This window comes from Episyrphus balteatus, chromosome 3, assembly GCF_945859705.1.
Source record: "Episyrphus balteatus chromosome 3, idEpiBalt1.1, whole genome shotgun sequence".
Taxonomy (NCBI): domain Eukaryota; kingdom Metazoa; phylum Arthropoda; class Insecta; order Diptera; family Syrphidae; genus Episyrphus; species Episyrphus balteatus.
The window spans coordinates 95,228,648-95,253,181 of record NC_079136.1 but is presented as its reverse complement, the minus strand read 5'-3'; the positions used below and the strand labels follow the sequence as shown (position 1 = coordinate 95,253,181).

Below are 24,534 nucleotides of genomic sequence, written 5' to 3'. Positions count from 1 at the left end.
CCTAAAATATCCACAAAAGAATTAATTTATTTTAATAATGAATCATAATCTATCTACACAAAGTGCATTTCGAAGATAAAAAAAAAAAAATGAAAGACAAAATCAACACAAAGGGTTTGGTATATCTTCACACTTCACTAACCTATCAACAGGTAGATAGATACAATTCAGCAAAATATAACATTTTGTTTTTCACATTTTGTTTGTATCTATTTTGTTTCAAAATAATCTTTGATTTAGATAAATTAAAAAAAAATAATAATAAAAAAAATCACCTTTGATTTTGTTGAAGAAAACTAGCTTTGTCTTTGACACTTTATCCAGTCAAACACTAGTAAAACAACAAAATTGAATAAAAACAACAACAAAAAATATTATCTGTTAACACTTTTAATTTCACCCAAGAGAAACTTGATCTTCGAACAGAGAGAACAGAACAAGAAACAAAAATAAAAATAATATCTTTTATTTATTCCACCAGATAGATACTATTTGCCGGCCGGTTTTCTAGCCTCAGCAAAACAATAACTATTTATACGATATTGACTTATGATCATGAATTAAATCACAATAAATCAGATATATAAAATAAGGAAACACAAATACACTTGAGACAACTTGATTGCATTTATAACGCTGCAAGTTATTTATGCAATATCTATTTTTTGTCGAGTGAAATATTTATTTATCGTCACAGAAAAAACTTCAAGTAACAAGTATATTAGGTATATCTTTTTCTCTAAATTTTATTAATTTTCATCAAAATATGATAAAAATCTGATTCAAAAAACAAATGTAAAATAAATCCAAATATTATTGTATGCGAATTGTGTACAAACTGATCGCGCGCGCATTTCAGAATGATTCTGCTAGACGATCAAGAGTCGCGCAGCGCCGATTATAGTGGTCGGAACGGATCGGCAACATGTACGAGATTATACTTAAACAATTTGCTTTGTTTATTTTGTATAGTAAATTCAATAGGAGCGTTTTGTGGTCGTGAGAGAGACTCTTTGTTGCTAGCAACATCATACAAAGAAGTTTTGTATGTGTTTGTGTTGAGTACGAGCGCCGCGTGCGCTATAAACAAAAACATAGATTTAGCGATCAGGCGTTTGCTCTTATACAACTAAGTGTTTGTGGTTAAAAATATACAATAACCGGCTACCGGCGGCGCAGGTAGACACAAAAAAAAGATACTATACACAAAAACAGGTAATCAAAGAAGAAAACATTATGTTTAGATACAAATTTGTAGCAACATATATCATAGAATATAAGAGATATTATGTAGATTTCATTCGAATGCCAATATAATGTCGATAAAAAGAGTGTAAACAAACTCACCGGTTTGCAATGTTATTGATGTTGTTTGTTGTTGTTTTCTATTTTCAATACATAGATACATATTTTGCGTTTGTGTGTAGATGTCTATAGAAGATAGACGACATTTTATTTGAAATTATGCCGGTTATATGTGTTTTATAACCAAAACAATGTTTGTTTCTATAAATTTGTTTGAATTGTTTGCTTTATTTTGATTTTAAATATGATTCTATGTTTTTTCTATGTTATTTTTTAAATTATTTCTACATTATTATGTAGGTATTTGATTTTTAAAAGTTTTTAAAAGTTTTTAGGATATTTTTATTTTTCTATGTTTTTTCTATGTTTTACGTTTGTTTGGTTTTATTGATTTGTTTACGACAAATCGCAGTGCTTTAGCTAGTAATTACTCATACATACATTCATAGATACAATATAATGTAAATATGTGATTGTGAGTAGGTATTTTTTTTATGCTTCTGTTATTTTGAGGTTTGTTTTATATTTGTTGTTGATAAACTGAAAATAGGCATTTTAAATAGATGCCTACACATTTTTGTTTTTGTTTTGTTTTATTTTTTTTTTTAAGTTAAATTTGTTTTGAATTGACTCAAGTTTATAGACATAATACAGTTACGCATGTAGATTGTAGATATGTATGTTTATTTATAATTAAACAATTGCGTAGATTAAATTTGATGGCGACCGGCAGTATAATAGTAGGCAAATGTGTTAAGTGTTTTTGTTTTGATTATTTTTTTGTGATGCTTGATAAAAAAAAGACCGTATTTTTGTTTTCTTCTTAGTGTTGGTCATACAGCAAACAAAATTTTTAACCAACATTTGTATATTGGGGTTTCCACCAAATTTTTACTTGCGATAGAGGTACTACTGATATTATCAAATTATGCATTTGACATTACGATGATAGAGATTGTCAAAAAAGTGAATCCGGAAGTTCATCTGATTTTCTGCTACAGCCTAAACGGATGGATCGATTAACATCAAACTTGGTATGAAGCGTTTTTTGGCTGTTTGTAATTAAATTTGTTTGGACAAAAAGTTAAATTTTCTCAAAAACGGCTGCAACGATTTTGTAAAAAAAAAATCAAATCTTATTTTATCTTATCTTCTAATGAAATTTTTGTACGAATATCATTATTAATGGAACCTGCCATAGAACCGTTTTTTTTTTATCAGATTTCCTCCCAAACTGTTTATTTGATTTCAACAAAAGCAATTATATCATTTTGATATAAGTTTTGACAAGTTTGAAACCCAAATTTGGATTGAATTGTTTGCCAATCACGGTAACATTGTGGTTTATCTTGGTAACGCAGTAAAGCAGATTTTTGGTAATAAACTATTAAGAATATTTAATTGAAATTAATTTTTTCTGTGATTTAACTTCATAGGAGACTTACGTTGTTCCTATAGTTTCAAATAGGAATATCAGAGAGCTTAATTATATGATTTTACAAATAAAACTGAAATTTGCCGTAAAATAACGCAGTTGTTTGGTTTTGATCAGTTTGTGTTTAAACTGTCATAAAATATAGAAATATAATTCAAAACATCGGTGCACATGTTATTTTACAATAGTTTAAATTATAACCATTCTATGCCAACCAAAAAACTAGTAATAGTACGCTATTGAAATTCAGCAATTATGTTACTATTTAGATTGGAAACAAGAATCTGAACCGTCTAAAAGAATACCATGGGTGTTTTTTTTTTATTGTGGGAAACAAAATTGATGGGCCTCCCTAAATTTGGTAAGAACGTTGCATTTAAGAAAATAATCATTTTTATCAAAAAACAAAACCGACTTCCATGGATCAAAACTGGGTTTTATGGTTTTTCTAATAGTTTCTATGGCCAAATCTAGACGAAATTGAAATGGGACCACACAGCCACCAAAAGAATTATCAAATTTGGTTCACTCAGTCCAAATAAAAATACAGACGAATTGAATACCTCCTCCTTTATGGAAATCGGTAAAAAAGAAGAATAAAGAGTTTTCATTAAAAAAATTTGAGGGAAAGGGTGTTTTTTTTTTCCAAACGACTACTGCGAAATCTGTAATTGGACCAGACGAAAAACTCTATAACCTTTAGTAAACAACTCGTAGAGAGATGTTTTCAAACTTGATAAATAGAACTTACAAAAATTGAAAAATTGTCTTGTTGTTGATGCAAATGCGAATATTTGTTTGCCAAAACTTTACCATACAAAAAACTAAGCCAATTAACTTCCATTCAAAATATTCAAAAGAAAAAAAAAAAAAACAATCTAACACTTTCCATTTCGTCTGCCTTCAAGCACATCCGGCAAAAAAAAAAAAGTATAAAACTCGAACATTTGTGTTAATTACATTATTCAATGTCAATTTGATGCTATGTTAGAATCTTTAACAACTACAAACATAAGAATTTTGTCCCACTTTAATATTCTGAGTCAGCACTATTTTTGCAAAACAAATCTCTGTGACCTAGATTTATACTTTTAATGTGTGCTATGTGCTTCTGTCAAAATAAAAAAAAAAGGAAGGCACATAAAAGTAAAACAACAATTAGTTAATAAAGTAAAAGTATTGTTGTAGTTAAAAACAATAAACCCACCATGTATAGACATTTTGTATCTAGTCATTTTGTGTCTGTTATAATGTCATAAATTGCGATATCTTTTGCTTCGAAATTTACTATATATGAAGCTATTCAGTTTCGCTGGAAGATAAACACACCCTCCATTTTGCTGATTGTCATTTAACAGCCAATTAATTATATTCATACGCAGTTAACGACCAACAAAGTGACACCAAAGTCATTACGCGTTGTCGACGTCGACGTTGTTATTAGTCGGTGACAGTTTTCTCGTCATGTTTTTGATATGACGCGGGATTTACCCTCAGAAACATATAAAGATACTAGCTCACTTAAAAGCAAACAAAAAAAAAAGTCACAATATAAAATGTTTGTGTGAGTTTTTGTCAGCGTCATAATAGCGCTATTGAATTTGTTTCGTGGAACGCACTCTATAGCTACCCAAGCAGCATTTTTGTGATGTTGCTATATATCTATACTAAGCGAGTAATTTCTGCCCGGAGGCTAAATACGAACGGAATTCCATTACTCATACAGATTGCTTGCCATTTCAGGCAGCAGCGCTCAGGGTGATAGGCCAACTTCACGCGATCCAACAACGTTTCTGACGTTTCACTTTGCTCTTCGCCTCTTGCTTGGCACTTCTTTTATCCGACACATATCCAAATTAGTCAATTTATTCGGGTTACTTGCCGGGTGTTCCTGGTGGTACTAATGTGTTTGGAGATTCGAGTTTAAAGTGATTTTGAATGGAACAATGTATATATATCGCCAGTAAAGAACTATGTTGTTATGATATTGTGTGTGAGTCAACAATGATGATCATATCGGAGAGTTTACTGAATTGAGTTCAAACACCAAAACACTGGATGACATCGTTTTCGACTTTGTCATAAGTCATACTCTGTGATTCATCAATCAAAGAGTATCCGATGGCATAGATAACCTAATTAAAATGTATTTAGACCTCCCCCTGGGTGGTCTACTGAAACTGATTAATAACCATAATTTTGATGAATGCATAAAGCTGCCCTATATAGATAGCCCCCGAATTCTCCCTAAATACATTCTTCAATTTGTATACAAATCAAAAGCAATGTTAATCCATATAAGGAGTGTGGGAGTATTAAGTTATATTATATGTACTATATATCTCTTTGTGGATATAACCAGACAGCTTGTCAGCAGCTATTTATGGTCTTGGGTGTGGTTTTTTAGTACCTAACTTCGGACTCATTAAATCATCCATTTAGGAGTCATAAATAGAAAATTTGTTCATTAAACATTAGGTAGTGTCATATTGTGCTTTTAGTCAGTACTGGACTGGACATAATGTACATGATTTCATAGAAACAAAGGAGTACGTTGAGCTGCCGGGGCTCCGGGACAAGACAAATTTTGATTTGTTAGTTAAGTGAGACATTAATAGGTACATATTACATATACATATGAGTTTTAGTAAAAAAAAATTACAAATTAATTCTTTTTTCAGATTTTCGAGAACAAATTTAAGGTGTACCTACCCGTCGCCGAAAAAAAATACATTTTGAAAAAAAAAGGTCTTTTTAAGCTCTTTTCTTTCTCTTTTTTCTTACTTTCGGAGGCAGACAGCTTGGAACCAAAGTTTCGAAGTTTCACCTTTCAGGTCTATGCATTTTGGTAAAAAAATTACAAATTTTTTTTTTTTTTTTCATAGATTTTCGAAAAAAGCATGGCTGAAAAAAATGCATTTTGAAAAATTTCCTCCGAACACATCGACTGAGACATCAAAAGAAAGATTTCTTCAAGCTTTATTCATAAATAAAAGTGGGGCGGTGCCCTGGGGCCCGCAACACGCCAGGGCCCCGTAGGGAGACAAGGCAGAGAAGGCAACTGGTTAAAAAATTATCGAAACAAAAAGATAATATACTTGACATGAATCAATTCGGACACAAGAGAGACAAATTATATTTTTCAGCGAATTGGTAGCCAGCCACATAATATTTCATCAAAAAAAAAAAAGTATTACCTCAGGTGTCCCAAAAAAATAAATTGATTTTTTGGAAGAAAAATTACATATTATCTTGGGGCCCTAAAAAATATTACTTACATAATTTTAGCGACCAACAAATGATAGGAACATCAGGGGCCCCATAAAAAAACGTATTTTTTTATTTGCTCTTATTTTCTATATCAAAGGGGCCCCAAAAATGTAGTCTTGCCCCGGGCCCCGACAACTCAACGTACGCCCCTGCCCAAGAGATTCTTTAAGGTCTGATTGTTGAGTAGGGTGTCTCAAAATGCAAAAGTATGGAATTTTCAAATGTAATAGCTTTTAAAAGTTGCATTGCTTATCTAAATTAAATCCTGCGTTTACAATTTTCATTTTAATTAATATCTTTGGATCGCTCAAAATATAGGAAGAAATCGAAGAAATTTGGATTTTTAGAGGTTTTTTAAACATATGTTTGGATTTAAATTCAATCCTAAGTGGGCTTGAGGTTGTTTTCTTAACAAATTCAACCGATTTGAGCGAGCCAAAGACGAACGATATTCTTAGAGGAATTAAGAGGTTATATGCACTTTTAAGTCCGAAAAAACATAGGTAAAAATATACACATAAGGCGGATTAAAGAAAAATTTCTTTTTTTTTGTTTTCAAGAAAATTTACACTTAAAAATGGCTTACAAAATCGAATACTTGTCAGAAACCTTACTCATTCGATCATTACTTTGCGAAAGTATCTTAAAAGATTGTGTGCAAATTTCAAGCCGATCGGTCTAGCTGTTTCGACGAAATTTTTGCTCAACGTTGTTGAAAACACCGTTTCGAGAAAAACGCGTTTAAAGTTTTACTAATACTTATTTTCAAATAAGATTAGTCTCTTCTTTGAGATTAAAAAATTGATTTTTTTTTCTTATGTATTTCAAGATCTTAGTAAAAAGGCTTGAGTTAGAAATTATCAGTTTTAATAGATTTTAAAAACTAGTCTTTTATAAACATTATACACTGAGAAAAAAGAAGCAACAAGCTCGTTTGAAACAAGCTTAAGAAACAAACGATAGCTAAGTCTGCAGTTGTTTAATCACCAGCAGACGAGAAAATCGATTTTTAATCATCAAATCTTTGGAAAATCCAATTTATATGTTGTATGTTTTTCCACACCTATACAAGCTATCATTTAATAAGACCTGCACCGTTAAGAGGTTAAAACAGTCTTTATTTTTATTCTAAGAATCAAGATTTTATATTTCAAACTAGGTACCTATAGTATATAATTCAAAAATCTAAGTCGAATGCGAAATTAGATGTTTCACCTAATTGGCAAGAGGTTATACTCTCTATGCAATCTTGAAAAACCCCCAAGCTAATGCCACAAACTAGAAATCAATCAAAAAAAAAACTTGTGTGTATTCATCAGTTACAACACAAACTTAAGAGTATTTAAATTTCCATCTATCTTATAGTTGTCTTCCATACATACAAACATATATAAAACTTTTGTTGACGGACAGAGGGAATGACTTTCATCAAGATTGAGATACAGACACGTCGTCGTCGGTCGTCTTATAACTCGACGGAGTTTGATCGTATGATTGGTGGAATGGTTGACCACGATGAGGTATAGTGTGTATTGGATGAAAGCCGCCACTGACATTACGTGTCTTGTAACTGGTAATTTACTTTGTCCAATATTGTACAGGGTGTTTCAAAAATAGATACAAAAATAAAAATTATAGCATACGTATGCAAGTCATATACCATTTACTGGTAGTTTTCCAACGAAGTATCAACGATCAATAACTACATTTATTTCCTTCCTACTATATTGTTTACTATTAGTTCGAAATTAGTACTAGATTTAAGTCGATAACAAGACCAAGAAATAGGATAATCATAATAGAAAAGTCACCCTATAAAAGTTTAAACTTTACTTTTTCTTTAATTCAGGCTACAATTTGAAAAATTTTCAAATAGTTTTCTATTCAAAGAAAGGTAGAAGAAGAAAAAAAAAGAGGATAAATGTTATGTACTTGTGCGTTTTCAAAAGTTAGCGGTTGAGATTATAGTGTATATAAGGAATAGCAGCTATAGCTGGTTGATATGATGTTTGTCAGTGTGATGTCACCGTTGCGTTGGAAAAAAAGTGTCTATTACAAATGGTTGGTATTTGAGAAATTTAATGGATAAAATTTATTGCGTGAATGTTAAACTAACTTCATGCAAGACGGAAGTGGTTTAGTTTAACTTTTTTTGAAACTGTCTGTTGGGTCGTTTATACAGTGATTTTTTTTTATTTAATTGAAATTAGTTTGTGTCCCTATAGTTTCTATAGAATTATGTCAGTTTGCGAACAAGTAAACACTTAGTTTCTTACCACAAAATTACTTGAAAAATTCACGAAATGTTCGAAAAAGTGACCGAAGAACTTTTTCGATTGAATGACTTTTTTTAAAGAGCAGAAGCAGTCTAAGGATAGCCGTGTTTTATTGATGCTCAGTATTTTACTGAGTAAACATTTAATTTTTAATGCTGTAAACAAATACTACCTATTTGAATTTTTGAACAAAAAAAAAAAAAAACAAAAAAAAAAAAACAAAAAATAACTAAAAACGCAGTTTTCGAACTTCTATATTATAAAGCCTGAACTACATCAAAACACAAAGTCAAAAAAGCACAAAAAAGTAAACACGATGTTTTTTCTTCTTCCCCCTAGTAGCTTGTTTGTATATCTCTCTTTCATTTGAAAAAAGTATTCGATTCAAAAAGCTTTCAATTTTCACAATGTTTTAAAATCAAATACATTCAAACAATATTTTATATCCTTTCCGTAAGGTAGCTCTTCGATCACATAGTTCCTGTCATTTTGCGAAAAAAAAGCTCTTTTGACAAACAATTGAAATTTCAAATACAGTCGATTCCCTATAAGTCGTACTTCCTTTAGGTCAAATTTTCCTCTAACTCAAATTTTTTTACCGTTTTTAATGAAACCGACTGCAGCAAAAAGATTAAATAGATTCCTCTTGGTCGAATTTCCCTCCAACTCGAACCAATTTTCGTGTACTGTGGCGATTCGACTAAGATGGAGTTGACTGTAATTTGTTTACTTTTTCAATTTTTTTTTATTTTAAATTTCAAAACTTCAAAAACAAAAAAAAATGTAAACATACATGTGATTTTTATATTTTGAGCTTTGTTTACTTTTTCGTACTTTTTTGACTTTGTGTTTTGATGTAGTTCAGGCTTAATGCTGTTAGTTTCGATTCCTGAGAATTTATTTTCTATCACGAAACCAATAATTGTCATATAAAGAAGAAGCAAAAACCACAATCATGTCAAGCTGTCAAAAAAAAACGACAATATTAAACCAACCAACAAGACTTTGCATTAAAAATATTATCTGTTTATGGTCATTTTAATGTTTTCCCCAGACATACATATAATATAAATTAATTATTTTGGTTGATTTTTATGACAAATATTTATAAAATGATTGGAATGTTAAAGTTCATTAACCGCAACAATTTTTTTTTTCACATTTAAAATCAAATTCAAAATCTATATGCAAAGAAACTATTTTCGAATAGTGTTTCGTGGGAAACGCCTCTATTATTTATATTAATTGCATTCTAATGAGTTTGAGCTATTATTTTTCCAAATTTTTGATTTCCCTAGCTTGTCTTATCATATTTTTTTTTTTTGTTGGGTTTGCGATAAGGTTTAAATGCGTCGAAAACCTCAAAAAAACATATCTGCGGTAGAGATATGCGAAGTATACGTGTGTACTGTGCAGCCGGTAAAGATTACATTTAATTGTTCTATTTTATCATATTTAAGTCTGAATTTTTTTTTTTATTATTTTATTTTAAATAATCACATTGTGGCTGGTATATTTTTGTCTAGAATCTATTATTATCTGAGGTTTATAAAAAAAAAAAATAAAAAACAACATGAATTTAATCAAATGCCGGCAATGACCCAAATTAAATTTCATGTCATTACCCTGAAAAATTTATGTTGGATTATATATTTTTTTTAATTTGGTTAACAAACAGTTTTTTTTTTTTGTTTGTTTATCGCTTGTGGCCTTTCAGAAAACTGTACATTTGCGGTAATTTTAATTTAATGTATGAAACAAATGAGCACGGAAAAAAAAGTTCTCCAAAAATTGGAAGTTGATTTTGAAATTGTTCACGTACATATTTCTGAAAAATTTCTGCTAAATGTTTTAATTCGTTTATGAACAGAATTTATTAAATTTATTTCCTTATGATTTTGTTCATAAAAAAGTCAACTATCTTAACCTACTCTATTTTCCGACCACCATCCAATCTGTAATTAATTTTATATACAATAACTTCCTTTAAAACAAAGGTAGATTATATAAGTTGCAAATTTTAAAATCAAAATGAAGAACTATTAATGTTTCATTTCTGACAGAAATGTCAGTCATTTTGATGATTGCAAAATATACAAAAAAAAAAAAAGATATTCGAAACAGTTACCGTTTGTTATCTATAAGGTAATTATGTGCATGTTGCTTGTCAACAAAATGAAAAATATATTTCAATGTTTGTTTGTCCTCCAAAAGTTGTTATTTTTTGAAAAATGAAGTAATGATAAATGATATCCATTATGTTATCTGTCAAACAAAACAACGTTAATCCAACATAATCAATATGTTTTCATCAAGTTAACTTGACCTAAATCAATTTATTAAACAAAAAGTAAAAACTTAGCAAAAGATTTATGTCGGTATAACAGATGTACAAGGTACAACATGCATAAATACTTTTACCTGGATAAAAATTCATAAAAGACATATATTAAACCATCATTTCATCAGTGAGAGTGAAAAAAATAAAATAACAAAAAAAATTTCTTTTTAACAAACTCCCCCACCCGAACAAAAGTCAAACTTTAAGTGTTTTTCAATAATTTTTTTCGATTACAACAATAGACTCTGGTTCAAGTTGGTTTTTTTTCCAACTTAAAAAAAAGAGAAATAAAACAAAATTAAAACCTAAGCCAGTGAAAGTGTTTTGTTATGAAATGGAGAAATAACAACCGCTGCTTCAACGCCGCGAGGTGAATAAAAAAAATAAAATGGTTGACCTCGAGGCTTGATTTTATATTATTTCAATTAAATTGTAAGAGATTTTTTTTTTTGCTAACTTTGAATACAACAAAACGAAAGTAAATTAATGGAATTTGATTTACAACAAACAAAAAACGAAAAATGAGGTCAATCATTTACAGAAATGTTTTCCAAAATTAATGCCGACATAAAGGCAATGACAGCTGACAGTATTTATGTGGGTATAGGACTTAAAGCTTAGTTAGAGATTTATTACGAGGATTTTAATGTAAATGTTTAAATTGGGGATTAAATTAAGTCATTAAGAGAAAAATAAAATAGTAAAGCTCAATTAAATGGAGATAATGAAATAAGAGAACAGGGTTTTAAGATTATTCATGTGTAGGTATAAACATTTATATTTTTGATATATTTTTGAAGCATCTAAGATTTTAAGGAAGGTGTAGGAAGACCTATAGTTTTTATTTGGCTCAATAATATAAAAATATCACAAAAAGTAAGGATTTACTGAATGGGTTTTTAATTAGAGTTTTATTTCATGAAGAAATAAATCCTGAAATTCAATAATGGTATAGAAAGAATTGCTATGGTGATTCAAATCCTTTTTTAGTACATCATTTATTCGATTTTATTTTTATTAATTAGTCATTTTTGTGAATAAAACAAAAAACAAATTATACAATAAGTATAGAATATTAAGGCCCAATTTTTCAATAGTTAGTTAAACAGTCAAAGCTACAATTTCTAGAAAAGAAAAAAATTTGAAAATTCAACTTTTTTGAAAATTTTGACCGTTACTTATGAAATTGAGTCTTATTTTAGCGGAATATTGAGTAACAAAAAAACTAAACGAGCTACAAAATCGAGGTTTTTGGATTTCGTCTTAGTCTAGGTTACTTCAAATTTGTGCAAACAAAAATTTTTGAATTTTGCATTTTTTTGGATTTCGAAAGGTTAGGTACTTCTGAGCTATGTTTTTAAAACAAAATCTTGAATATTTCAAAAACGGTTTGAACTACAAAATTAGGGTTTGTATCAAAAATAATGTATTCAAAAGCTACAATTAATGGCAAAAAAAAAAATTTAAAAAAGTCTTTTTTTAAATTTTCGTCCGTTGGTACAGCGAACAGGAAGTGCACTTTTAAACTTCAAATTAAAATAGAAAATGACTGAGAGGAGCTACAAAATTAATTTTTACGCAACAAATTAGCATTTAATTAGCTACAATTTCAGGCATAAAAAAATATTAATTTTCCTACTTTCGTCCGCTAACTTCAGTCTTATTTTAGCGGAATTTTGAATAACAAAAAAACTGTTCAAGCTACCAAAACCAAGTTTATGTATTTGAAAAACATTTAAAAAGCTACAAATTTGGAGGTCAACTAAACTCATTAATTTCAAATATTTCAGATTTTGTCCGCTAACTTCAGACTTATTTTAGCGGAAAATTTCATAATTCAAAAACTATGCGAGCTACAAATTTTTGGTTTGCACAACAAATTAGCATTTAATTAGCTACAATTAATGAGATAATTTTTTTTTGATTCCGCCACAAAGTGTCCGCAAAAGTAAGGGACGTCACAGGGAGCGTGTTTTAATGCCACGTTGAGATTTTATTACTTTTCGATACGATAATTTTCACGAAAAGTAATTATTAAACATTTTCGAAATTGATACATTTCCCCTTTCCATCAGCTCTTCTCCTTCATCCCCCCCAATTTTTCAAATTGATTTATTCAAATTCTTATAGATAATAGGGAATAAGCGTGAGTGTGAAATATATTCACAAAATTGAGATCATTTCAATGAAGGGTGCAAATTGGTAAAATGAGTAACAGGAAAGGGCCCACAATATATTAATTACTTTTGATCCTTGTAACATTGCATTTAAAGTTAATAACATCGTTAAACCTTACAACACCCGAATTTCAGAAATGTCGAGTTTGCTCTAACAATCAACTCGATTTAATTCCTGTTCTTCGATAAGCAAACGTCACCTTGCGGACAATTATTTAAACCCCATTCTTCGGTCAAAATGTGGTGAGTCCGATCAGAAGAAGGGTTGTAAAAATATCAATTGAAAAAAAATGCATTTAAAATTTAAAAAAAAAAATATTTATTGCAAATAAGAAATATTTTGCATTAAAAAAATTTATTGCAAAAAATTTCTGCATTGAAAAAAAATTCAATGCAAATTTGTAAATGTAAATGTATATTTTTTAATATTCGTCGAATTTCTTACAATTTTGGCTATTTGTTCTAAATTTTTTTTTTTTCAACGCAAATTTTTTTCAATCGAAATTTATATTTTCTTTTAATACAATAATTTTTTATTTGCAATAAATATTTTGTTTCTTAATTTGTACCTGATGGAAAACAATTGCATTAAATTTATTATTTATTTTTTACAACCCTTCTTAGAAGAGATCCCTATGGCCTTGCTTTTTTAGACATTATTAAAATAACTTTAAATTTAAATTACTTAACGATATTATTAAAATTTCAATTTATAAATTATTTGATTTATTTGTGAACTCATCAAATTTAAAAAAAAAATTATAATTTGCTATCACCTGAAGATGAAAAGTTAAATTTTCGAAAACGTTTGTGAAAATAAAAACAACAATTGTACGAGGATAAGAAGCAAATAGTTTTGTTATATAATTTCTTAAATATAAAAACTCATGTAGAAAATATTAATAATAAATTATTGAAAATTGATGAAATTTTTAAAACTCAAGCCAAAAATTTGTATCCTTAAAGTAAGGCAGACAGGAAAAGTATACTTAATTGAATTTCTATTTCTATTTTTATTTCAAATCCCCATGATGTACCTCATACATAAACTTATATCAACTTGTTAACACCTGTGAATTATTATTTAATAAGATAGAAAATATACACATTAACTTCATAGTTAGTTGAATTTGTTTACAGTGGGTGGTTCTGGTTATGGTTGCTATTATGACAACATCTCCTAAATTTGGGTCACGCGAAATTCACATCAATCATAGAAAGGTCGTTTGGATAATTTTTTAGAATTAAAGAAAAAGAAAAAAAAATAAATAAACAGGAGTTTCATCGTTGTGTCATGTTTTATTTTCGTATAAACGTAATGCCCGTTTTTTTCCTTAAAACCATTGTGATACTTTACCTAGTTACCTCATTTTACCTCTCAGACATTATATCATTGCAACTCTAATTTTGTCTCAATTTTCTTTTTTTTTGATATCAAATTAGGTTTAAAAATAAATTAACAACAACAACAAAACTATTTCAAACTTGTATATATGTAAATAGAGTAACATTTTTTTCTATTTCAAAAAATTTTTTTTATTTGAATTTTTGCACGTCTTATTTGCGTGGTCAGTAGTGCATATCGTGCTTGTGATTGAGTTGAATACCAAACTTGAGAAATAAAAATGACAGTCGCGTGAGGCCAACATGAATATCTAATCCATTTCAAAAGTTATGGAATTTTGTTTTGCAAAAGAAAACGAAACAAAGTACGGAAGGCCAATTGTTTGTTTATGTATGAAGCTAATTGAGAATGTTGTCTTTTAAATAATATGCAAAAATGCAAACCCAACTTGGATTTGTGATTGGAATTTTGTTTTGTATTTTTTTTCTCAAAGATTGGGAAGTGAAATGCGGAATTAGTTGAGTGAAACGAGGTTAGTTTTTTTTTCTTATGTGTTTTTTTTTTTCTATTTTGTTTAATAAATAAAAGGTTGTTTATGATGAAAAAAACTAAGAATTGTAAAAAGTAAATCTGAAAAAATAGGTTTGATATCGTATTTTTTTTATTTTCATAAAACTGTCTAAAAAAGGAGGCGCAAGATATATGTCAACAAATTTGAAGGATGCAAGGAAGGACTTCTGGAACTTTGGTTGGCTTCTTTCTTTATTTCACTCTCCTACCAACAGAATTGAAATAATTTTAAAAAATCATAAAAAGCTGAAAATTTGGTAACGGGAAAGGGCCTTGAAATTATTAATTTAATGTTATGTTATCTTTACAACATTGCATATAAAAGTTTGGTTTTTGGTACCTTGTATTTCATATTTTATGTTAAAACTTAAAAAAAAAAAACGAATTTCCCTAAGTTTTAAAAAAATAAAAAATTGATATTACCTCTACATTTACTATTTTTTTTAGGAAATTGAGTACATATAAGCTTTAATTTTGTAGAAAATATTTTTTTTATACGACAAAAAGTTCTCGAGATAAACGTGAAAACCTAAAAAAATGCATGTTTCTCTATTTTGCCGCTAGAGTTATTTTATAAACGGTTAGAAATACGAAAAAATAAATAAGAGCTATAAAATTTGATAAGCTTCATTTTTGTGGGACAAGAAACCGTTTTTAAGATAAACGTGAAAAACTACATGCTCCTCTAAATTGCTCATGTCGGAGACCTGGGGACTTTTTTTGGGACATCTTCAGACATAAATAAGTGTGTGTGCCAAATTTCAAAACTGTAGGCAAAAACCTTCATTTAATTTACTATTCAAAGATTTTGAGTGTTGGGTTTTTTTGCATTTTGATTTCCGGGGCATTTGCAAATTTTCGCATTTTTTTTAATAAATTTGAGTATGGCCAAATAAAGCCAACTATTTCAGTTAAAATGAGGCGAGGAAAAAAATTGTATATTGAATAGCCTACTAAATCAATTTTACTACACACATCGTACTTAAGTTTATAAAGACCGATTTCCTGATCAAGCAGTAAGGTACTTAATAATTATTCGTGTAAGCCGCCAACTCTTTAAGGAAACAATTTTTGAAGTGAAACTTTTTAAAGTTCCTTTTTTCTCCCCATTTCCATTTAACCTATTTCGTCAAACTCTTTTAATGTCAGTAAACATTAAACATTTAGAAACGCCCAAAAAACCATACATCAAATTCAAAATGCTGCGATTCCTTCCTTTATACGCCCAAAAACTATCAATCAAATGACTGCTCCTTTCTGCTAAAGTCTTTTCATCTGAAAGATATCTTCGAAGTTTGTATCTATTAAACTGTGCAAGGAGGTAACAAAACTCCTTTTATATCATCAACAGTACCTCCTTTTATATCCACCTTCAAAAAGGCTTTAAAAACAACTATCATGCCTATACCTACTTTTTTTTGTATACCTAAGTTAAAAATAGAAAAAACAACAAAAACAAATCGAATGTGCCGTTATATCAGTTAATGTATATGTCTACACATTACTTGTATCTGTAAGATATTTTAATGAAACTTTATGACGGTATGCAAGGAGCTTGTCCAATAATTTTCGATGGTCCATCTTGATGGTTGCCGCAGCACATAGCAGCAACAGCAGCCGCCTATAATATTCGCTGTGCAACTACTTAAACCACATCAGACTCTATTCACCGACTTAAAAAAAAAAAAAAACACGGTTACCTAGCACGTTGTTTAATTTTTGAAGTTATACTTCTTATGGGAGGGTGGGTATGAAAATTTACTTTTTGACAAGAATGTCAAAGGGATTATGACGCGATCACCCTGGGTAGCAGGGCTGTCGTTTCACCTTTAGAGTAGGCAGTACTTTAGTATTTAAAAATGTAGTACGCCGCAGTACGGCAAACATAAAACACACAACACGTTGCAAGTTACATGTTTCATGTGGCAAGTTGCATGTGGCAAGTCGTATGTGGCAAGTTGTATGTGGCAAGTTGCGTGTAGCAAGTTGCATGTGGCAAGTTGCGTGTGGCAAGTTGCGTGTGGCAAGTTGCATGTGGTAATTTCCATGTGGCAAGTTGCCAGGGTTGCAAAAAGCTCACATTTCAGCTCAGCTCACAGCTCAGCTCAAATTTGAGCTAGGTACCATAGCTTAGCTCATTTGAGCTGAGCTGAAAGTGAGCTGAGCTGAAAGTGAGTGCCCCAACTTCCAACGCCTATATCTCGGAATTTTGAAGAAAATGAAAAAAAAATTTTTGATGCCAAAAGGTAGCGGGGACTCTAACCTACATTTGGGTACAACTCTCATTCCTGTAGGTCTACGCGTTCTCAAACCGGGAGAACTTAAAAGTAAAAAAAAAATAGGCACGATTCTGAAAAAATAGGCATGATGTGGCGGTTTAACATGGAAGGCGATTTTTTAAAAATCTGATAGTGTGCAAAGCGTAGGCCCATGACACAAGCTATCATTTGGCATCACTCCCAAAAATTGCTCTCAAGCGGTTTAATTTCCAGGAGCGTTCAAAGATTCGGGGATTTTTCGAAAAAAGATTTTACCCCAACTTTCAAACGCGATTTTCTCGGAATTTTGAAAAAAATCGAAAAACCGGATTATACCACTATCGGCTAGCTGAGAATATAAGCTTTCATATGGCACCACTCCCCTGTCTCTAGATCAAAGCGTTCCAACGACTATATCGCGGAATTTTGAAGAAAATGAAAATAAAATTTTTTGATGCCAAAAGGTAGCGGGGACTTTAACCTACATTTGGGTACAATTCCCATCCCTGTAGATCCACGCGTTCTCAAACCGGGAGAACTTAAAAGTAAAAAAAAAATAGGCACCATTCTGATAAAATAGGCATGATGTGGCTGTTTAACATGGAAGGCGATTTTTTAAAAATCTGACAATGTGCAAAGCGTAGGCCCATGACACAAGCTATCATTTGGCATCACTCCCAAAAATTGCTCTCAAGCGGTTTAGCTTCCAGGAGCGTTCAAAGATTCGGGGATTTTTCGAAAAAAGATTTTACCCCAACTTTCAAACGCGATTTTCTCGGAATTTTGAAAAAAATCGAAAAACCGGATTATACCACTATCGGCTAGCTGAGAATATAAGCTTTCATATGGCACCACTCCCCTGTCTCTAGATCAAAGCGTTCCAACGACTATATCGCGGAATTTTGAAGAAAATGAAAATAAAATTTTTTGATGCCAAAAGGTAGCGGGGACTTTAACCTACATTTGGGTACAATTCCCATCCCTGTAGGTCCAGGCGTTCTCAAACCGGGAGAACTTAAAAGTAAAAAAAAATAGGCACGATTCTGAAAAAATAGGCATGATGTGGCGGTTTAACATGGAAGGCGATTTTTTAAAAATCTGACAATGTGCAAAGCGTAGGCCCATGACACAAGCTATCATTTGGCATCACTCCCAAAAATTGCTCTCAAGCGGTTTAGCTTCCAGGAGCGTTCAAAGATTCGGGGATTTTTCGAAAAAAGATTTTACCCCAACTTTCAAACGCGATTTTCTCGGAATTTTGAAAAAAATCGAAAAACCGGATTATACCACAATCGGGTAGCTGAGAATATAAGCTTTCATATGGCACCACTCCACTGTCTCTAGATCAAAGCGTTCAGCTCCCAGAAGCTTTTTCGCGCCCCCAACTTCCAACGCCTATATCGTGGAATTTTGAAGAAAATGAATAAAATTTTTGATGCCAAAAGATAGCGGGGACTCTAACCTACATTTGGGTACAACTCCCATTCCTGTAGGTCCACGCGTTCTCAAACCGGGAGAACTTAAAAGTAAAAAAAATAGGCGCGATTCTGAAAAAAAAGGCATGATGTGGCGGTTTAACATGGAAGGCGATTTTTTAAAAATCTGATAATGTGCAAAGCGTAGGCCCATGACACAAGCTATCATTTGGCATCACTCCCAAAAATTGCTCTCAAGCGGTTTAGCTTCCAGGAGCGTTCAAAGATTCGGGGATTTTTCGAAAAAAGATTTTACCCCAACTTTCAAACGCGATTTTCTCGGAATTTTGAAAAAAATCGAAAAACCGGATTATACCACAATCGGGTAGCTGAGAATATAAGCTTTCATATGGCACCACTCCACTGTCTCTAGATCAAAGCGTTCAGCTCCCAGAAGCTTTTTCGCGCCCCCAACTTCCAACGCCTATATCGTGGAATTTTGAAGAAAATGAATAAAATTTTTGATGCCAAAAGATAGCGGGGACTCTAACCTACATTTGGGTACAACTCCCATTCCTGTAGGTCCACGCGTTCTCAAACCGGGAGAACTTAAAAGTAAAAAAAATAGGCGCGATTCTGAAAAAAAAAGGCATGATGTGGCGGTTTAACATGGAAGGCGATTTTTTAAAAATCTGATAATGTGCAAAGCGTAGGCCCATGACACAAGCTATCATTTGGCATCACTCCCAAAAATTGCTCTAAAGCGATTTAGCTTTCAGGAGCGTTTAAAGATTCGGGGATTTTTCGAAAAAAAATGTACCCCAACTTTCAAAACCGATTTTCTCGGAATTTTGAAAAAAGTCGTTAAGCGTATACCGTACGTTCTGAACCGCACAACATGTGTAAATTTCACAGAATAAATTGAAAACTACATGGACGCAAGGAGGATGAAAGAATTAATTTATTGTTCACTTGATAAAAATGTAAAAAAAAAAGTGGGGATTAATTACTTAATAATAGAAATTAAAAATATCAAATGAAATTCATTTACATAAAACTGAATGAGAAGTATAACTTCAGTCGCGTGTACATGTGTACACACACTCTTTTTTTTTTAATGTTTTGAAATAAGTTTTATTAAGTCTCCTTATGAATAAGAATATTAAGCAATGTGTTGCAGGTAAAATGCCACTAGCCAAATGCCTTACCAAATTGCATTATTAGGAGGTGCATTTCGCTGTCACGTACAGACATATCTGTTTTATTATTGCTGATATGCATTTTTTGCACATTTTTCATTTGAAGATATTTCTTTTGAATTTTAGATTGTATCTGTCGAAGATAGCATTAATTTTTAATGAACAAAATTGACCTGGTTTCTAACTGTATTAAAATGTTAAAACCAAAACAAGAGGACCGTCACGTAAAGATACCCAAAGCTACTCACCAACTTGTATGAATGTCGAAAAAACTTGTTGTTATGATATTAAATGAAAAATAGAAAAATATTATGTAAACACCTGATAATGTAAATTGTCACGTACAGACAAAACTTCCGCTTTTTTGCAGAAAGCATTTATTTGTTATCAGACGGGATAGAGCAAAGAAGCTTAGCAAGGCCCTTTGGCCAGCTTGGAGTTTGTGAAGTCCGAACGGCGAGATGTATTTTTGCATTAGGTACATTGATAACACTGCTAACCAAAACTGTACCTTTTTTTATGTTTTATGAAGTCTCTTAACTGTTTTTTTAATAATTTGGCATCGCTGATTTCAAATCTGTCCTTAGTTTTTTTTTTCATACAACCAGCATTTTCTTATGCGGTAAGAATCACGAATACCCAAAAAATCTAAAAACTCGAAATTCAGAAAACGAATAAAAGCTGTGAACTCCAAAAATTATGTAGGTATATCGCTAACAAATCACAAACAAACAAACCCTAAACTGAAAGACTCAATTTAACCCAAGAAAAAAATCTGAAAAAAACTTTCGCAGAAACTACAAATTTTTTTTGATCCGAAAAAAAAAACAGGGGAACTCAAAAAATTTAGTGAATCCCTCCAAAAGCCTGGTTTGATTTTAAGTTAAATTAGATGAAGGTTCTTTTCATTTTTTACGCGTTTGGAATTTTGAGGTTTGAAGACTTTTGGTTTTTGGATTTTTTGGACTACGATTACTCCGAATTCCGATTTGTTTTCCTTTTTTTTTGGATTTAAGTTTTTTTGTAGTTTTTTTTTTATCTTATGGATTCTGGTTTTGGAACATTGATCTGTACAAAAATTTGGAATTTTGAATTTTTGGGTTTGGAGTTCTGCCAGGTTTTGGATTTGGTCACTAAAATGAGAACTTTTTTCAACTAGTGGTAACCATGCCACTACCACCACTCGCCTCTGCCACCATTTTTTTTTTTTGTATCGTATATCGCTTGCCCACCATTTTCAAAAGGCTATTCACATAGAAGACCATAATTTTCTCAAGGAATCTATTAGGAAGTTTGTAGTATATTTTTTTTTTCTTCGATTTTTTTTTTTTTTTTTTTTTGCATGGAGATACAAGTGAGCATGTGCACCTGATAGTTTTTCTATCTATGCATGCATATAAAGGGGATTCCGTGTGGATCATAGATAAAGGTATGGCCATACAAGGAAGAGCAGTGTTATATCTATTTATTTTGTTGTTGTTGTTTTTGTTAAATGTTTTTTTTTTTCAACCGATGTGTGCCCAACTGTCACACACAGTTTGCAAAATGGTTCTGTAAGGCCGAATTAACTTTTATTTCTTTCTATTTTTTTTTTTTTTTTGTTTTTTTCTTTTAACAAAAAGATGTATCTATGCAAAGATTGTGAATGGTGCTTAACATATAATATGTATATGTGACAAGCATTAAGGAGTGCCACTATTAACGCGAATTAAGTGACATCTATAGTCACTTTAAATGGCTGTGATGTATCTTTGAAATAATTGAAAAGTGTCAAGTTATAAAAAGTGGAAACAAGAAAATTAATAGTGAGGATTTTGTGAAATGGTGACAATGACAACACAACTTTGGTCTTGAAAGTTTTTTTTTTTTGGTTAAAATTGGAATAAAAATTCAAGTCAACGTTATTAATGCAGGTGCATTTTCTACAATGTTCCAAACCGATTTTTCATATAAATTTTCTATACAATTTCCATAGCATCTTCAAACATTCCCACGATATGACCACCAAATGGTCTGCCCCCAAATGATCACAGCTTGAAACCAAACGCATCATATGAATGTTTAATCAGGTCCTAGTGCATGAACTACATTATGTATGGTTAATTGCTAGAATATTAATAATTTTCCATAAAATAAAGTCCCCGTTTATATACCACCTTCTTGTCACACCAGGAGGCACCATCACCCAGCAGCAAGTCCATCGTCTTCGTAATCGCTTTATATTAAAAATTGCATGTTGCTTGGCGTGTCCGTATAATTGGCAAACACAGTACGAGTGCGATACTTTTAGGAAGCAAACTTATGAGAGTTGTTTTTATTGGCTTAGAGTCTACTCTACTCCATACCACAATTTCAGTTGGTGAAAAGTGAAAGTATATTTTGCGCTTGGGCGCATTCGCATTGGCACCTTGCATTTAACATCGCTGTTATGGTGTGAAGTTTATTGCACGCGCGCATAGATATAGCAAAAAAAAAAAAACTAAAACAAGTTTATATTAAAAAAAAAAAAGCAAAATTCCAACAAGAAAATCTTGTGTTTTATGTTGCGGGTTCTGTGTGCGCTAGCTTTTCCTTCTGGTTTGCTGCCTGACCTTAGTCTTCACCTTTATGGAGATTCTGGAAAATTTACAAAACATTTTCTAGATGGCGGCCCCCCGTAGTTGGCGATAAAATGTATTTCTGCGAGGCACCTCAATCAGCTTCAAACGTCTTCACTATCACATACTAACTATATGCGCAATTGTTGATGACCCTCAAGGTGCAAACAACACAAAAGTCTTTTGACAGCAAAACATTATTTTTCAAAATGTAAAAATGGGTGTTGGTTGTGTGGCCAAATGGAAAATTGATGATGGGAATCACCATGTTCAAAACATTATACCATCCATATAGAAACGCAGGTTTAATACTTCACCAACATTCTTTATTAGAAAGTTAATTGCCGGGACTATTATAGATATATATAAATGTATTATGTACATCAGTGTGATGGGGCGATGGTACCTCTACTTTTACTAGCTAGAGTTGTTTGGTTTTTGGTTTATATAGGCGGAATTATCATCAATGTCATGAGGTTGACTTAACTTACCTGTATACTATATACCCACAATAATTGATGTTTGGATAATATTTTGGTAAAACTTTCTCAAGAAAACAACTTACCTGGAAGAAAAGAGAAGAAAAAAAAAAGAATTAATTTGATGAATTTTCAAGGATATAGTGATAAATGTATTGAAGGAAACAAGTTTCACTTAATTTCGTGAAAAACCTATGAAACTGAAGTAAGAAAAATAGGCTGAAGAAATTTTTTAATCAAACTTGTCTAATTCGTTTGTCCACCTTTTGTGAAAAAATTTCGTCTGTCTACCTTCAAAAAAAATTTAGATCAAATTCTTTTTTTATAGAAAGTCTGAAAAATGAAAAATCGTCTAAAACGTTGAAATACTATCGTCCACAATCGGTTTAGAAGAAACTTAAAAACAACAATAAATAAATTCTGCAGTAAAAAATTGAAAATCCCCTAAGATCCCTAAAAGTAAAATTTTTTTCAAAAATTCAAACTGCTGTCGTTTTTCTTTTGAGCTCTTATCATTTAACTTTGAGCTCTTAAAACATACAAAAAAAAAATCATTTTTTGTCCACCCTACGTTTAGGAGAATATCAAAATACAAATTTTCAAAATTGTCAAGAAAAGTTACGCATGCACCAGAGTGAATGTAATTCGATCGAATAAAACAAAAAACAAAACCGGTCGATTGATTGAATGGAAACTTTTTTGGGTTTTTGTGAACAATCGATATTATACTGTTTTTCGAGAATAAAAGTTTTTAGACCTAAAAAAAAAACTGGAAAAAGTTCTAAAAAAAAATTTTGTTCAGTAGGAAAATTGTTAAAATGAAAAATGTTTTCATCATAAGATCTCAAAACTAGGGAGTTCGCTCTAAAATCTTTTTTTTTAATTCCAGAACGACCACTTCTAAGGAAAATAAAGTCACTCGGCTCTCCTTTGGTCGTAGAAAGCTAATTTTTTTAAATTGTTTGCAAAATAATAGGGCAAAAACATTCTTACTTAATATTATTAGTTCTTTATTTTATTTAAACAAAAATAATTTGCACCATCATCCTTAAGCCGAGATAATTTGGAAAAAAAAACTTTTTTTTCGTGATGTCATCGAACTTATTTTACTTGTGTTCATTTATTAATTGCTCGGCCATCTTTGGTTGTAGAGAGTTTTTCTATAAAATGCAGAGGGCTATCAAATGAGTTAAAAAAAAATTTAATCATAATATAATCTTTTTTGGAAATTTGGACTTAAACTGACTGCCATTTTGTCTTTCCTCACTTAAATACAATGAAATAAAACTAAAACGATAGAAAATATTAAACTGGAACACATTGCATCTTTAGTTTTTGGTCAACGAGCTTAAATAATAGCTTGACGCAATATATCCCAAAAAAAAAAATAATTTTTGCGCATAACTCGGCTAATTGAATTGAATGAAATAAAAACTGACAGTGCCTCTGAATATTGATAAACAAAATTGAAGTTTTACAGATGAATTATAAACATTTTAAAATACAAAACTCTGAATTTGAGAATATAGATTAATAGAAAAGGAGGAAAATGTGATGAGCCCACTGTGGTACTTTGACGAAACGCATTTCGGAGTAGATTTTGGCTAGGTTTTGCTTTATTCCCTGCAATATGTATCACTAAATACATAAAAAATGTGCAGTTGGAAATAAAAATGTGAATCTTTTATAAAGGTCAAGTCGGCTAAATTTTGGAAAGAATTTTGTATGGGAGCTTAAAATTTATCTCGATCTTTTAAGGTTTCCAGTCGAAAAAACAACTACAACATTAGTTTGAAAATTTTCACTTTTGCAATTTTATCAAAAAATCGCAGTTGTAGTAACACCTTACAGATTTCGAATTTCATTC

General features: G+C 31.0%; 1 protein-coding gene across 1 annotated transcript in view; it reads right to left on the bottom strand.

The window, feature by feature from the left end:
- Nucleotides 1-24,534, bottom strand: part of LOC129914716 (zinc finger protein 395) — a 257,386-nt gene that overhangs the window by 119,727 nt on the left and 113,125 nt on the right. The gene's annotated exons all lie outside the window — the stretch shown is intronic.